The following is a 15,442-nucleotide window of genomic DNA, read 5'->3' as shown; positions in this document are numbered from 1 at the left end:
CCTAGTCCTTAAAAGGACTGCAATCACAACTATTCCCTACTCCCAAGCTATCTGTAGATTTGTGCGAAAATTGGCTTGAAATTAACAAGGTATAGCGCACACAGCAACAGCGGTGCCGTCTAACACGCAGCTGCAGCAGTGAGAAAATGGTGGCGACGGGTAAAATGGCTTGGTCTTATAGGGCAAGGACATGTGACATACACTGCCAATGACACATGCCCTTGCTTGTGTGAAAAAAAGCACTTCGCTCCGTGTGTGCGCTGCTGATAGGCTGACAGATTGCACCTCCCCACTGTAAATGCGGGAAAGAGAAAAAAAAAATGGAGATCTTCATTGTTCCTGCAGAGATCCATCCCCTGCCCCTCCCCCCACCCCGCTGTACACTCAAACTGCGTATTAACATTAATTTTCATCATTACTGAGAAAAAATCCAGTTATGATTTTGGTGCACGAACAGTTATCGAACATAACCTCGAACAGCCGAATTTTTCTCAAATTGTTCGTGTTCGCCGAACGGCTCGAACACCGCCCAAAACAGCTCGAATTTGAGATTGGCGAACAGTTCGAGTAGAAGAACGCTCATCTCTAATGTTGAAGTTGAGGTAGAGGAGAGCCCACTTAAAGGAGCACTTGATATACGTTGAAGCACCTGCTGTTTTTGTGCCTCATCTGGAATTTGTAGTGATTGGCGTGGCCGTAAGAAAGGGATCTTATCACATTGTCTGCTAAAAGAAGTAGACATTTTAGTTTGGATGGAAGATGGTCTTTCTTCTGCAGATGTTACTGTTGCTTTAACACCTACCCCACGGACACAACCTTTTTTCCCCTTCCCAACACGCCTATTCCCCTTTCCACCAGCAGCAGGCCTTTTTCCACTCATTTTGGTGGTTAACTAATTCACAACTCTGGAGTTGTTTGCACAAAAAAACAATGGATGGGAACCAAGCAGAGCTGAGTGGCCAAACTGTGGTGTTAGGCCAAAAGTATTGGCTGGGTTAGATGCAGATAAAAATTATATTGAATTTGCAACCTGATGGAGGTCAGTATAGATGGACTAATAGAACAAGTCCCACACACTGCTAGAAGCTGAAATATTTTTTCAGAGCTAGATGCAGAAAAAAATTATATTGAATTTGCAACTTGATGGAGGTCAGTATAGATGGACTAATAGAACAATTCCCACACACTGCTAGAAGCCTAAATATTTTTTCAGAGCTAGATGCAGAAAAAAATTATATTGAATTTGCAACCTGATGGAGGTCAGTATAGATGGACTAATAGAACAAGTCCCACACACTGCTAGAAGCTGAAATATTTTTACAGAGCTAGATGCAGAAAAAAATTATATTGAATTTGCAACCTGATGGAGGTCAGTATAGATGGACTAATAGAACAATTCCCACACACTGCTAGAAGCCTAAATATTTTTTCAGAGCTAGATGCAGAAAAAAATTATATTGAATTTGCATCCTGATGGAGGTTAGTATAGATGTACTAATAGAACAAGTCCCACACACTGCTAGAAGCCGAAATATTTTTTCAGAGCTAGATGCAGAAAAAAATTATACTGAATTTGCAACCTTATGGAGGTCAGTATAGATGGACTAATAGAACAAGTCCCACACACTGCTAGAAGCCAAAATATTTTTTCAGAGCTAGATGCAGAAAAAAATTATATTGAATTTGCAACCTGATGGAGGTCAGTATAGATGGACTAATAGAACAAGTCCCACACACTGCTGCAAGCTGTAATATTTTTTCAGAGCTAGATGCAGAAACAAATTATATTGAATTTGCAACCTGATGGACGTTAGTATAGATGGACTAATAGAACAAGTCCCACACACTGCTAGAAGCCGAAATATTTTTTCAGAGCTAGATGCAGAAAAAAATTATATTGAATTTGCAACCTGATGGAGGTTAGTATAGATGGACTAATAGAACAAGTCCCACACACTGCTACAATCTGAAATATTTTTTCAGAGCTAGATGCAGAAAAAAATTATATTGAATTTGCAACCTGATGGAGGTCAGTATAGATGGACTAATAGAACAAGTCCCACACACTGCTAGAAGCTGAAATATTTTTTCAGAGCTAGATGCAGAAAAAAATTATATTGAATTTGCAACCTGATAGAGGTCAGTATAGATGGACTAATAGAACAAGTCCCACACACTGCTAGAAGCCGAAATATTTTTTCAGAGCTAGATGCAGAAAAAAATTATATTGAATTTGCAACCTGATGGAGGTTAGTATAGATGGACTAATAGAACAATTCCCACACACTGCTACAAGCTGAAATATTTTTTCAGAGCTAGATGCAGAAAAAAATTATATTGAATTTGCAACCTGATGGAGGTCAGTATAGATGGACTAATAGAAAAAGTCCCACACACTGCTACAAGCTGAAATATTTTTTCAGAGCTAGATGCAGAAAAAAATTATATTGACTTTGCAACCTGATGGAGGTCAGTATAGATGGACTAATAGAACAAGTCCCACACACTGTTAGAAGCTGAAATATTTTTTCAGAGGTAGATGCAGAAAAAAATTATATTGAATTTGCTATCTGATGGTGGTCAGTATAGATGGACTAATAGAACAAGTCCCACACACTGCTAGAAGCCGAAATATTTTTTCATAGCTAGATGCAGAAAAAAATTATATTGAATTTGCAACCTGATGGAGGTTAGTATAGATGGACTAATAGAACAAGTCCCACACACTGCTAGGAGCCTAAATATTTTTTCAGAGCTAGATGCTGAAAAAAATTATATTGAATTTGCAACCTGATGGAGGTTAGTATAGATGGACTAATAGAATGATGCTATGCCCAAAAGGTTTTACTTCACTAAGTGCAGTAAAAAAAATTGTATTCTATACACAGGTGGTGTAGCTTGCAACACAGATAGGCTACTCCACTGACTAAGACACTCTGCAATAGGCCAAAAAGGATTTGCTTTGCTAGATTTAGCCAAATGCTGTGAAAAAAACTTGCACAGCACTGGCACAGACCTGCCTGGCAAAAAGTGATAGGAACTGATGTAACCTAGCCCTGAAAAGGACTGCAATTACAATTAGTTTCTACTCCCAACCTATCTATTTAAGAGCACAGACCTGCCTGATAAAAGTCGTATGAAATGATGTAACCTAGTCCTCAAAAGGACTGCAATCACAACTCTTCCCTACTCCCAAGCTATCTGTAGATTTGTGCGAAAATTGGCTTGAAATTAACAAAGTATAGAGCACACAGCAACAGCTGTGCCGTCTAACACTCAGCTGCAGCAGTGAGAAAATGGTGGCGACGGGGAAAATGGCTGGGTCTTATAGGGCAAGAACATGTGACATACACTGCCAATGACACAAGCCCTTGCTTGTGTGAAAAATAGCAGTTTGCTCCGTGTGTGCGCTGCTGATAGGCTGACAGACTGCACCTCCCCACTGTAAATGCGGGAAAGGAGAAAAAAAAAAAAATGGAGATCTTCATTATTCCTGCAGAGATCCGTCCCCTGCCCCTCCCCCGCCCCGCTGTACACTCAAACTGCGTATTAACATTAATTTTCAGCATTAGTGGGAAAAAATCCAGTTATGATTTTGGTGCACGAACAGTTATCGAACATAACCTCGAACAGCCGAATTTTTTTCAAATCGTTCGTGTTCGCCGAACGGCTCGAACACCGCCCAAAACAGCTCGAATTTGAGATTGGCAAACAGTTCGAGTTGAACACCGCTCATCTCTACTCAGGAGTCGGGGGCCGACAGTCGGTTCCCTCATTTTGCTGTGAATGGGGATTTTCTGTACAGAGTAACTGTGAAGCCCAACTGTGCTTGGTATCACAAATCCTAGAAGGGTGTATTGAAAGATTCCTCCACAAGAGGCCCCCATAACCATTCACACATCTCCACCTTTCACCTCAGACCACCAGAGGGAGTCCTTTAGGGGTATAAAAGGGAAGGTGGAGCCAGGCAGCAGTCAGTCAGAGTCTAGTTCAGTCTGGTTTAGCAGTGAGTCCAGTACAGCCTGAGAGGAGTTACCTCAGAGGACAAAAGCCTGTTCCAGCGCCTGCAATTGCTATCCTGCAGTGGAGCTTATCCAGATCGAGACTCAGTTGTAGCTCAGAGAGGTGAGCTTTAGGTGTGCCGGCGCCATAAGATTGGCGAAGCGCAGCAAGCTGCCGTTAGTGTGAGTAGCCTATTGTGGGCCCGAGTAGGCCAAAGGCGAGTAGAGAGAGTTAGTTCATAGGGGGCAAAGGAGCTTAACTAGCTCACCCCGAAAAAGCAGTTACCGGACACCGGGTCCGAAGCTTACCGGGATCTCCATGACCCAGTAAGATAAACCGCAATCCCTGGAGAACTACAAGTCCCAGGATCGCTAAAGTGCTGATACTTAACAGAGCAAGGAGACACATAGGCCCCGTAAGTCGGGAGCGTGTAATCAAAGTGAAGGCCCTACCACAAGGTCAGCCAGCGCAGGACAGAGACAAAGTTAGGCCTAGCTCCAGGCTGGTCAGAAACTTACTACACAGAGTCAAGAAACAGGAGGCCCAAAACCGGCTCATTGGGGAGGATCCGGACATACACCCTTCACCCTACAGTGCTCCGGGGAGTGCCGGAATTTCCATCAGTAAAAGGTACTGAAGTGACTATTGTGTCCGTCCCTGTTCATGCTCTGACCCGGCGGGGTCTCTTCGTCCTGCTTTCCCCGTTCATACACTACCCTGAGGCCTAGCTCCACCTGTGGGGAGCCATACCATCTAGCTGCCTTATCACCGGCCTCAGTGGACTGCGCAGCGCTGGTGATCATCACCAGAAGCCACAGGTGGCGTCACAAACTCTTTTATAAACTTAACAAATCACCAACCCTTTTTAAAGGAGAGGCCCGGGGTACGGGCCCGGGAGCCGACCACCGCGACATCCCTAAAGGCCCGGGTACCGAGTCATCCCCATCCCCCTGGGCTAGTCATCTCCTTCTTGGCGTCACGAACAGGATTGCGTGCCCGCTGCAACGACGAGGTGTTGTGCCCGTTGCCACCGGGTACTGTGCGCCTTTATTCTGAACTGTGTATGTAAAGTTGTGGTGAAGGTTGCCGCCATTGTTGGGCCGCTGAGCGAGAAGAAGGGCGTAACCGCGGGAAAATAAGGGGCGTACCTGCAAGAGAGCGCGAAGTCCCGGACACGCCCCACGCCTCGACATCATATCAGGAAGCGCCAGGTCCGGTACGGAGCGTCGCTGAACGCTCTGACATAGGACGCAAGCGGCGCAAGGTCCTGAAGATAACCATCACCTGCGGAGCTGTGGCCTACTGGAAGAAAAACCAGAAGGTAGGCCACGGTTAACTAGGGGGGTGCTAAGATGTCCGACGAGCAGCAGAACGCCGACCTGCCGGTCAACGTCCCTGAAGTTCAACCCGCGCCCGATGATGAGCAGGCCGAAGCCGCCGCTCCACCGGCAGCGGCTGTAACGCCTGTAATTCCTATGACTTTACCGTACATTCCAGGAGCAAAGTGGCTCCCCCAGTATAACGGCAAACCAGATACCCTGTCTGGATTCAAACGGAAGATATGTGGTATCTTAGACATGTACTCTATGACCGGCAAACAAAGAGCTGCCGTTGTATTAGGACAACTGACCGGTGCTGCGGAACGGGAAGTGGAAACATGGTCGGCGGATCTCCGGATGAGGTTCTACAGCTGCTCCCAACAACCAGAGGACATTGTTCGGGACTATACCTGGCGTCTCCAAGGAGCCCTGCGGGCTCTGAACCAGGTTAGTCCAACCAGCGTTGAGAATGAGAACAAAATGCTGAAGGAACAGTTTGTTCGGAGACTGAAGTCTCCAGAGGAGAGCAGGACTGTGAGTTGGTGGTCCCTGGATCATCCGGATGCCACCTTTGACAATCTTAAGGACATGGCTATAAAAGGACTGCAGCCCCTGGAAACAAATGCCATCCAACGTTGCCAGGGTGGGGATACTCCAGTGCCTGCTACACCCACCTTATCCCCAGTGGCTGCTGAAGTTAAAGTCCCAGCAACGTCCCCTAAAGAACTGGACAGTCTGCGCTCTGAGGTGCGTCAGTTGAGCAAAACTCTGACCACAGTGCTGAGTGCTCTGCAGCTGCGGACGGAGCCCGAGGAAGGAGGGAAGATCCTGCTAGCCGATAGCCCTGAGGATGTCCCCTGGATGCGCAGGAGGAGGCCAACACCGCCCTCGCCAAGGACCAGTGACCAGCGTCGTCCACCGAGGGATCCGACCTGCTACTGCTGCCGCAAGACCGGACACCTCGCCCAGAAGTGTCCTTTAAACGAGAAAACCCTGGGTCCGAGGGCCGACACCCAGGAGTAGACTCACCAGGCCCATCAGACTGGTACAACAGGTTCGTCGGAGGAAGACCTTTCCTGTCCATTGTACTGGACGGGATCCCGACGCATGCCCTGCTGGACACAGGATCTCAGGTAACCATCATGCCTGAAGTTCTCTACAAGAGGTTCTGGTCCATGGACGACCTACGTCCGCCAGCTCCAAATTTGACTGTATATGCCTCAAATGGACTCCCCCTTAACCTACTCGGGGTTAAGAATGTGACTGTAAAGGTGGGGAGAGTGGAGCTGAAGGACCAGGGACTAATTGTAGTAGAGACCAATCCTGATGACACTAATCCGTATATGGTACTTGGCACTAACATTGTTGGTAACTGTTTGGGAGAGGTTGTGTTCTTGCTCCAACAGATCGCCGACACTGCCAAACCAGGACAGAGAAGGGCACTGCAAAGGGAGATCCGAGTCCTGATGTATCAACAGCAAGTAAGGCTAACAGACGGTGAAATCGGTAACGTGAGGGTAATAGACCCCATACCCATTGTCATCCCCCCCAATGAGTGAAATGCTCATCTGGTGTAGAGCTGCCATAGGTCTTAGAGGACAGAGCTACCAGGCGGTAGTAGTACCCCTTTGCTCCGAGCATAGGCCCACGCTCTTAACCGCCAGGGGAGTGGTAGATGTACGTAATGGGAGGGTGCCCATCCGTCGTCTCAACTTAGGGGAAGATGAGGTCAGACTGCCACGTTATGCCACTGTTGCCAAATTACATGCTGTCAATAATAACTGCATCCATGAGGCGGAGTCCTTAACCTCACCAGATGAAGTAGAGGATAATGACCCTGCAACCCAGGTGGAGGATTGGTGTCAACAGCTCCATGTTGGGACAGACACCACTCCTGCCCATCAAAAACAGGGTGTACACCCGGTGGTTCAGGAATACTCGCAGGTGTTCAGTAAACATCCACTTGACTTCGGGAGGGTTAAGGGTGTTCAACATCATATCCCCACAGGCGACCATTCCCCTATCAAAGAACGTTATAGGCCTATACCCCCAGCTCACTACCAGAAGGCAAAAGAAATGCTGCATGACATGAGGAAGGCGGGAGTGATAAGGGATAGTTGTAGCCCCTGGGCGGCTCCCCTAGTGCTGGTTAGGAAAAAGGATGGAAGCATGAGAAAGTGTGTAGATTACCATCAAGTAAATCGCATTATACATAAAGATGCATACCCTTTACCATGCATAGAGGAGTCCCTAGCTGCCTTGAAGTCTGCAAATTACTTTTCCACCCTTGACCTCACTAGTGGATACTGCCAAGTAGCTGTGGCTGAGGAGGATCGGGAGAAGACGGCCTTCACCACCCCGATGGGACTCTGCGAGTTCAACAGCATGCCATTTGGACTCTGCAATGCCCCCAGAATGTTCCAAAGATTGATAGAGTGCTGCCTGGGACACCGCAACTTCGAGACTGTGTTTCTTTACCTGGATGACGTAATTGTGTACTCCAGAACGTACGAGGACCACTTGAAACACCTGGCAGAGGTATTTGAGTCACTGTCCCAGGTACGGGATGAAGTTGAAACCCTCAAAGTGCCATCTGCTCAAGAAGTAGGTACAGTACCTGGGACACATTGTCAGTCCGGAAGGCGTAGCACCAGACCCGGAGAAAGTCACAGCCATCCAGAAGTGGCCGGAGCCAAAGAACTTCAAGGAGGTGCGTCAGTTCTTGGCACTAGTAGGATACTACTGGAGGTTCGTAAAGGACTACACAAAGAAAGCAGCTCCTCTTCAAGACCTCCTGGTAGGGCAGTCCCCCAAAGGCAAAAACCCTCCATTCCACTGGGGTAAGGAGCAAGCGGAGTCGTTTCAGGAGATGAAGGAGATCCTGACAGGTGATGAGATCCTAGCCTACCCTGACTACAGCCAACCGTTCCTGCTGTATACGGATGCCAGCAACGAAGGCCTGGGCGCTGTCTTAAGTCAGAAGCAGAATGGGCAAGAGAAAGTCATCGCATACGCAAGCAGGAAGCTCCGTCCGACTGAGAGGAACCCAGAGAACTATAGCAGCTTCAAGTTGGAGTTTCTGGCCCTGGTCTGGGCCGTCACTGTAAGATTCAAGCACTACCTGGCTTCCAGCAAGTTCACTGCCTTTACTGATAACAACCCCTTGACCCATCTTGAAACAGCTAAGTTGGGGGCTCTGGAACAACGATGGATGGCTCGGCTGTCAAACTACCAATTTACAATTAAGTACCGGGCGGGCCGCAAGAACGCCAACGCCGATACCTTGTCTAGGATGCCTCACCAGTCAGACACAGAAGAAGAAGTGGATGACCTGGAAGAGATAGAGCTACCTGCCTTTCACTGGAATGGGATGATCCATGAGCAGAGAGCCTCGAGGAAGCAGCGTGGAAAGACGTTAAACCCCCTTCCTCACCACAGCTGGAAAGAGACTCAGGACAGCGACCCAGTTGTCAGCCGCATTAAACATCTGATAACCCAAGAAGGTGTCTCCCTGGAGAAGGAAGCATCTCTGCAAGCAAAGCAGCTGTGGAACGAGAGAAGTCGGCTGTTTATTTACCGTGAGAAGTTGTGCCGGAGGTACGTCAATCCAAAAACTCATGAGATGATATGGCAGATAGTAGTCCCTAAGACAGACATCCAGATGGTATTGGAAGCTTACCACGATCAGGCGGGGCACTTTGGCTGGAAAAAGTTATAGACCCTGCTGAAGTGTCGATTCTACTGGGTAGGAATGCGCAGCTCCATTTAAAGGTGGTGCCGAGACTGTGGACCCTGCTGCCTAAGAAGGAAAGACTTCAGCAGCCAGAAGGCACCCCTGCAGCCCATCAAGACGACTTGGCCCCTGGAGATCGTGGCCCTGGACCATGTCAAGCTCTCCCCCAGCAGGTCAGGGTACTCCTATGCTCTGATCATGGTAGATCACTACTCACGTTTTCTGGTGGTCGCCCCAGTCAAAGACCTGATGGCAGAGACAGCAGCAAAAACGTTCCAAGCGTATTTCTGCAGACCCCATGGCTACCCTGAGCAGGTGCTGATGGACCAGGGCCCGGCCTTTGAGGCTGAGTTGTTCAAGGAGTTCTGCCATCTCTACGGGTGTAAAAAGATAAGAACTACACCTTACCACCCACAAACAAACGGTCTCTGCGAAAAGATGAACAACATCATCATCGACCTGCTAAAGACCATACCACTTGAGGAGAGAAACCAGTGGCCAGACCTACTACCAGACCTAGTGGATCTGTACAATCATATACCAGTCAGTTCCACCAATTGCACTCCGGCATATCTCATGCGGGCAAGGCCAGGAAAGCTGCCCATGGATATGGAGCTCGGTGTTGTTCAACCTGAAGCTGATATGACCACTGAGGATTGGGACAAGACCAGACAAGAGCAGTACAGAAGGGTACAAGCTTGTGTTAAGGACAGTCTTACTCGGGTGAGAGAAAAGCAGGAGGCGCACTACAACAAAAACGCACCAGCAGAACCTTTCACACCAGGCGAAACAGTACTAAAAAGGAAAAGACGTAACCACAAACTTGATGACCAGTGGGAAAAAGAACCCTACACTGTGTTACCGTCAAGATTTGACAACAAAAAGACATGCATAATCAGTCGTGATGGAGGAAAAACATCTGCTACAGTGTCCAGGGACCACTTAAAGTTGTGTCCAGAATTACTGAAACCCCAAGAAAAAGTGCCTCTCACAATCCAGGAAGAACCTAAAGAAGCGGCGATACACACTGACCTTGGAGACTTCCCAGCTGATTGGCCTCAGTTAGGAGGTGCAATAATCATTCCAGTACTCCAATTCTATGAACAGCTAGAAAACCCTCTACAGCAAGTTGTACCTGTAAGTGCGGCAGAAGAGCCAGCTCAAGAAGTATCCCCGGATGAAGGATCCCCGGCAGGAGCAGAGCAAGAGGGCCCACCCAATGGTAGACTTGCCAGTCCAAGAGAGAGGTTAAGGCAGTTTTACAACATGCATGCTTACACGTAGAACTGATAGAGTAACTGAGGATACAGACACTGACACTCCACCAACCACAGCACTATGCAGATCAGTACGCAGCACAAGAGGTAAACCTCCTGCTAGGCACACACAGTAGATGATCAAAATTGCTGAAAGTGTAGATAGTTACCCCTGGGGTATTGTATATTAAATTGAATTATATTAACTTGAAATGTACTGCATAATTGTTTATTTTCATGCATGCTAATCAATTTGTGCTTTTTCCTATTAATTCTTTATGCCTACATAATGAACTTCGTGGCTGAGGACTGTGTAGCAGCCCAAAAACTTTTATTGTATATAATTACGCTCCCTGGAGTGCCCTTTATGTGACCTCAGAAGGAAAACCTGTCTGGAGTGGCTCTCTTGGAGGTCCAACTCGGGATCTTCATGCCCTGCAGCCACCCCAGGGCCTACGTAGAGGGTTTAGGACAGGTCACTCAAAACCACCAAGTACTCTACCTTGTGAGATGGACATCCTGTATGGGAACCTCACCACAAGAGACTTGGATTCTGAGGACACTCTATAATTGTTTTGTTATGCAACGTTTAAGATTTGTGCCTCCCATAAAGGGAAGATTGTTTTAGTATTGCTTATATTTCCTATTGTTACTGTTTTTTTATAAAATGTACTTCATCCCGGGAGTGCTGCGTTTAACTAGGGGTGAATGTGAAGCCCAGCTGTGCTTGGTATCACAAATCCTAGAAGGGTGTATTGAAGGATTCCTCCACAAGAGGCCCCCATAACCATTCACACATCTCCACCTTCCACCTCAGACCACCAGAGGGAGCCTGTTAGGGGTATAAAAGGGAAGGTGGAGCCAGGCAGCAGTCAGTCAGAGTCTAGTTCAGTCTGGTTTAGCAGTGAGTCCAGTACAGCCTGAGAGGAGTTACCTCAGAGGACAAAAGCCTGTTCCAGCTCCTGCAATTGCTATCCTGCAGTGGAGCTTATCCAGATCGAGACTCAGTTGTAGCTCAGAGAGGTGAGCTTTAGGTGTGCCGGCGCCATAAGATCGGTGAAGCGCGGCAAGCTGCCGTTAGTCTGAGTAGCCTATTGTGGGCCCGAGTAGGCCAAAGGCGTGTAGAGAGAGTTAGTTCATAGGGGGCAGAGGAGCTTAACTAGCTCACCCCGAAGAAGCAGTTACCGGACACCGGGTCCGAAGATTACCGGGATCTCCATGACCCAGTAAGATAAACCGGAATCCCTGGAGAACTACAAGTCCCAGGATCGCTAAAGTGCTGATACGTAACAGAGCCAGGAGAAACATAGGCCCCGTAAGTCGGGAGCGTGTAATCCAAGAGAAGGCCCTACCACAAGGTGAGCCAGCGCAGGACAGAGACAAAGTTAGGCCTAGCTCCAGGCTGGTCAGAAACTTACTATGCAGAGTCAAGAAACAGGAGGCCCAAAACCCGCTCATTGGGGAGGATCCGGACATACACCCTTCACCCTACAGTGCTCCGGGGAGTGCTGGAATTTCCATCAGTCAAAGGTACTGAAGTGACTATTGTGTCCGTCCCTGTTCTTGCTCTGACCCGGCGGGGTCTCTTCGTCCTGCTTTCCCCGTTCATACACTGCCCTGAGGCCTAGCTCCACCTGTGGGGAGCCATACCATCTAGCTGCCTTATCACCAGCCTCAGTGGACTGCGCAGCGCTGGTGATCATCACCAGAAGCCACAGGTGGCGTCACAAACTCTTTTATAAACTTAACAAATCACCAACCCTTTTTAAAGGAGAGGCCCAGGGTACGGGCCCGGGAGCCAACCACTGCGACATCCCTAAAGGCCCGGGTACCGAGTCATCCCCATCCCCCTGGGCTAGTCATAACCAAGCCAAGGGGTGAGGTAATAGAGCAGTTGCTACTGCCAGGGCCCTATAGATGCAGGGTGTTAGACTTGGCTCATTCCCATGTGTTGAGTGGTCACCTGGGCGCAGACAAGACTCAGGAACGGATCCTCCAGAGGCTCTACTGGCCAGGTTGCTACACAGAAATAATGAGTTTTTGTCATTCTTGCCCCACATTCCAGCTAACCTCCCCAGTGGCTCACTTCCGCAGTCCCCTAGTATCGCTACCTGTCATCGAGGTCCCATTCGAACACATAGCAATGGATCTAGTGTGGCCCCTGGTCAAGTCCGCCTCAAGTCCGGGCATCAGTATATCCATGTGGTATTAGATTATGCTACACGAGATCTGGAGGCCGTACCACTACGAAACTCCTCAGCCAAGTGTATAGCCCTGGAGTTAGTCCACATATTTTCCAGAACGGGGTTTCCTAAGGAGATCCTAACAGACCAAGGAACTCCATTTATGTCGAAGGTCATGAGGGAATTGTGCAAGACATTGCAGATTGCAAAACTGAGAACCTCCGTGTACCATTCCCAGACAGACGGACTGTTCGAGAGGTTTAACAAAACCTTGAAGGCAATGTTGAGAAAAGCAGTGTAAAAGGATGGCCGAGACTGGGACTGTCTGCTTCCCTATCTGTTGTTCGCCATCAGGGAAGTTCCCCAAGCTTCCACAGGCTTCTCCCCATTTGAACTACTTTATGGCCGGCACCCTCGAGGACTCCTGGATGTGGCGAAAGAGTCCTGGGAAGATGAGACCACTCCCGATAGGAGCGTGGTCCCATAGTCTTGGTGCTGAAATCAAATGGAGAATGGCGGTTTTGCAACAACTATAGGAAGTTGAGCGAGGTCTCGAAGTTCGACGCCTACCCAATGCCTAGGGTAGATGAACTTAGTGAAAGGCTAGGACTAGTGTTGAGCCACCCCCGTAGTGTTCGAGTTCGGTTCGGTTCGTCGAGCACCCGTGTGTTCGCCGAACTGTTCGTCGAACTGTTCGTCGAACACCTTCAACACCATTAAAACCAATGGCAGGCAAACAAAAACACATAGAAACACATAGAAAACACCTTCAAAGGTGTCCAAAAGCTGACAAACTGCTCAGAAGACACAACTAACACATGGAAAAGTGACAAGTACATATAGTCATGCGAAAAGAAAAGAGGTGGAGGAGTAAAAGGAGGGGGAGACACAGATATAGGCATGTCATGCCCTTCTAAAATCCAAAAAGTGAGAAGCCGACAAGGCCAGTCCGTTCCTGCCTGTGCCACCTCTGTGTCGCCGGGTTTGTGCCAGAGCCACGGTGGACCCTGACGGCCAGCCCCCCTATCACAATACTGGTGCCTGTCCGCCGGTGGGTCGAGGCCCCCCACGGTGGGGGGGGGAGTAACATCTGCAGAAGAAAGACCATCTTCCAGCCAAACTAAGATGTCGACTTCTTTTCGTGGACAATGTGATACGATCCCATTCTTACGGACACGCCCATCGCTACAAATTCTAGATGAGGCACAAAAACAGCAGGTGCTTCAACGGATATCAAGTGCTCCTTCAAGTGGGCTCTCCATCACCTCAATTTCAACATCACAAATACTCCAGTCCTCAGAGGTGTCACCCCAATCGCACTTGCTTCCTCACAGCTCCCAAGTCTCCAGCTGCCCGTCTGAGTATGGGGTAACACAGATGGCTGAGTCTGCCCACTCATACTGTAGCCTGGGAAACGGAGGTCTGCTCCAGAGCTTCTGTTAATCCAGATGAGGAAATGATCTGATCCGATGCCCAGAATCTTTATAAGTTGGATCCAGGACCAGATGAAGAAGGTTCTGAGCATAATGTAGACCCTTGTTCCCAAACTGTAACTCCTGTTGGTGGAGACAATGATGAAGACGATGATGAGACTCAAATACCTGATTGGAGCGACAACTTGACTTTTCGGTCAGGGCAGGAAGAGGTTGGCTCTGAGGGCGACGGGTGTGATAACACACAGGGTGATGATGACGAGGTTGGAGATCCCACTTACTCTCAACCCACAGTCAGACAGTCGATGAGGTCAGCAGAGGAGGTGGAGGAGGATGTGACTAGCCCTGGGGATGGGGATGACTCGGTACCCGGGCATTTGCCTGGCCTTGGGGATGTCGCGGTGGTCGGCTCCCTGGCCCGTAACCTGGGGTTGGATAATTGTTAATTTTATAAGAGTTCATGACGCCACCTGTGGTATCTGGTGACAAGCACCAGCGCTGCAGCAGTCCACTGAGGCCGGTGATAAGGCAGCTCGATGGTATAGCTCCCCACAGGTGGAGCTAGGTCTCAGGGCAGCGTATGCAGGGGGAATGCAGGACAGGCGAGACCCAGCTGGGTCAGAGCAAGAACGGGAACGGACACGGTAGTCACTTCAGTACCTTTTACTGGTGGAAATTCAGGCACATCCCGGAGCACTGTAGGGTGAAGGGTGCATATCAGGATCCTCCCCAATGAGCGGGTGTAGGGCCTCCTGTTTCTTGCCTCTGCGTAGTAAGTTTCTGACCTGCCTGGAGCTAGGCCTAACTTTGTCTCTGTCCTGCGCTGGCTGACCTTGTGGTAGGGCCTTCTCTTGGAGTTCACGCTCCCAGTATGCGGGGCCTAAGCGTCTCCTGGCTCTGTTACATATCAGCACCTTAGCGATCCTGGGACTTGTAGTTCTCCAGGGATTCCGGTTATGCCTTACTGGGTCATAGAGATACCGGTAAGCTCAGATCCTGTGTCCGGTAAATGCTTCGGGGTGAGCTGGTTAAGCTCCTCTGCCCCTTATGTACTAACTCGCCACTCGCCTTCGGCCTACTCGGGCCCTCACTAGGCTATACACACTAACGGCAGCTTGCCGCGCTTCACTGATCTTACGGCACCGGCACACCTTAAGCTCTATCTGGGCTCCCTGAATCTAGCAAGCAGGAGCCTCGTGCTCCACTGCTGAACTATTAACTGCGTTCTCTAGACTAGACTGAGCTCCACTGCAGACTGACCTCTCTTAGGCTTCTCTACTGCAGGAACTCTTCAGAGGAACTGAACTGCCTAGCTCCACCTTCCCTATTTATATCCCTAACGGGCTCCCTCTGCTGGTCTGAGGTGGAAGGTAGAGATGTGTGAATGTTTATGGGGGCCTCTTGTGGAGGATTCCATCAATGCACTCTTGTAGGATCTGTGATACCAAGCGCAGCGGGGCATCACAGATGCTATTAACGACGAGGTTAGGTTGCGCCTTCCTGAACAGAGACGGAG

Source organism: Phyllobates terribilis, unplaced genomic scaffold, assembly GCF_046119375.1.
Source record: "Phyllobates terribilis strain yellow unplaced genomic scaffold, ASM4611937v1 Scaffold_2__4_contigs__length_985480577, whole genome shotgun sequence".
Lineage (NCBI taxonomy): Eukaryota > Metazoa > Chordata > Amphibia > Anura > Dendrobatidae > Phyllobates > Phyllobates terribilis.
The sequence above is the reverse complement of the archived record's forward strand: the minus strand, read 5'-3'. Positions refer to the sequence as shown.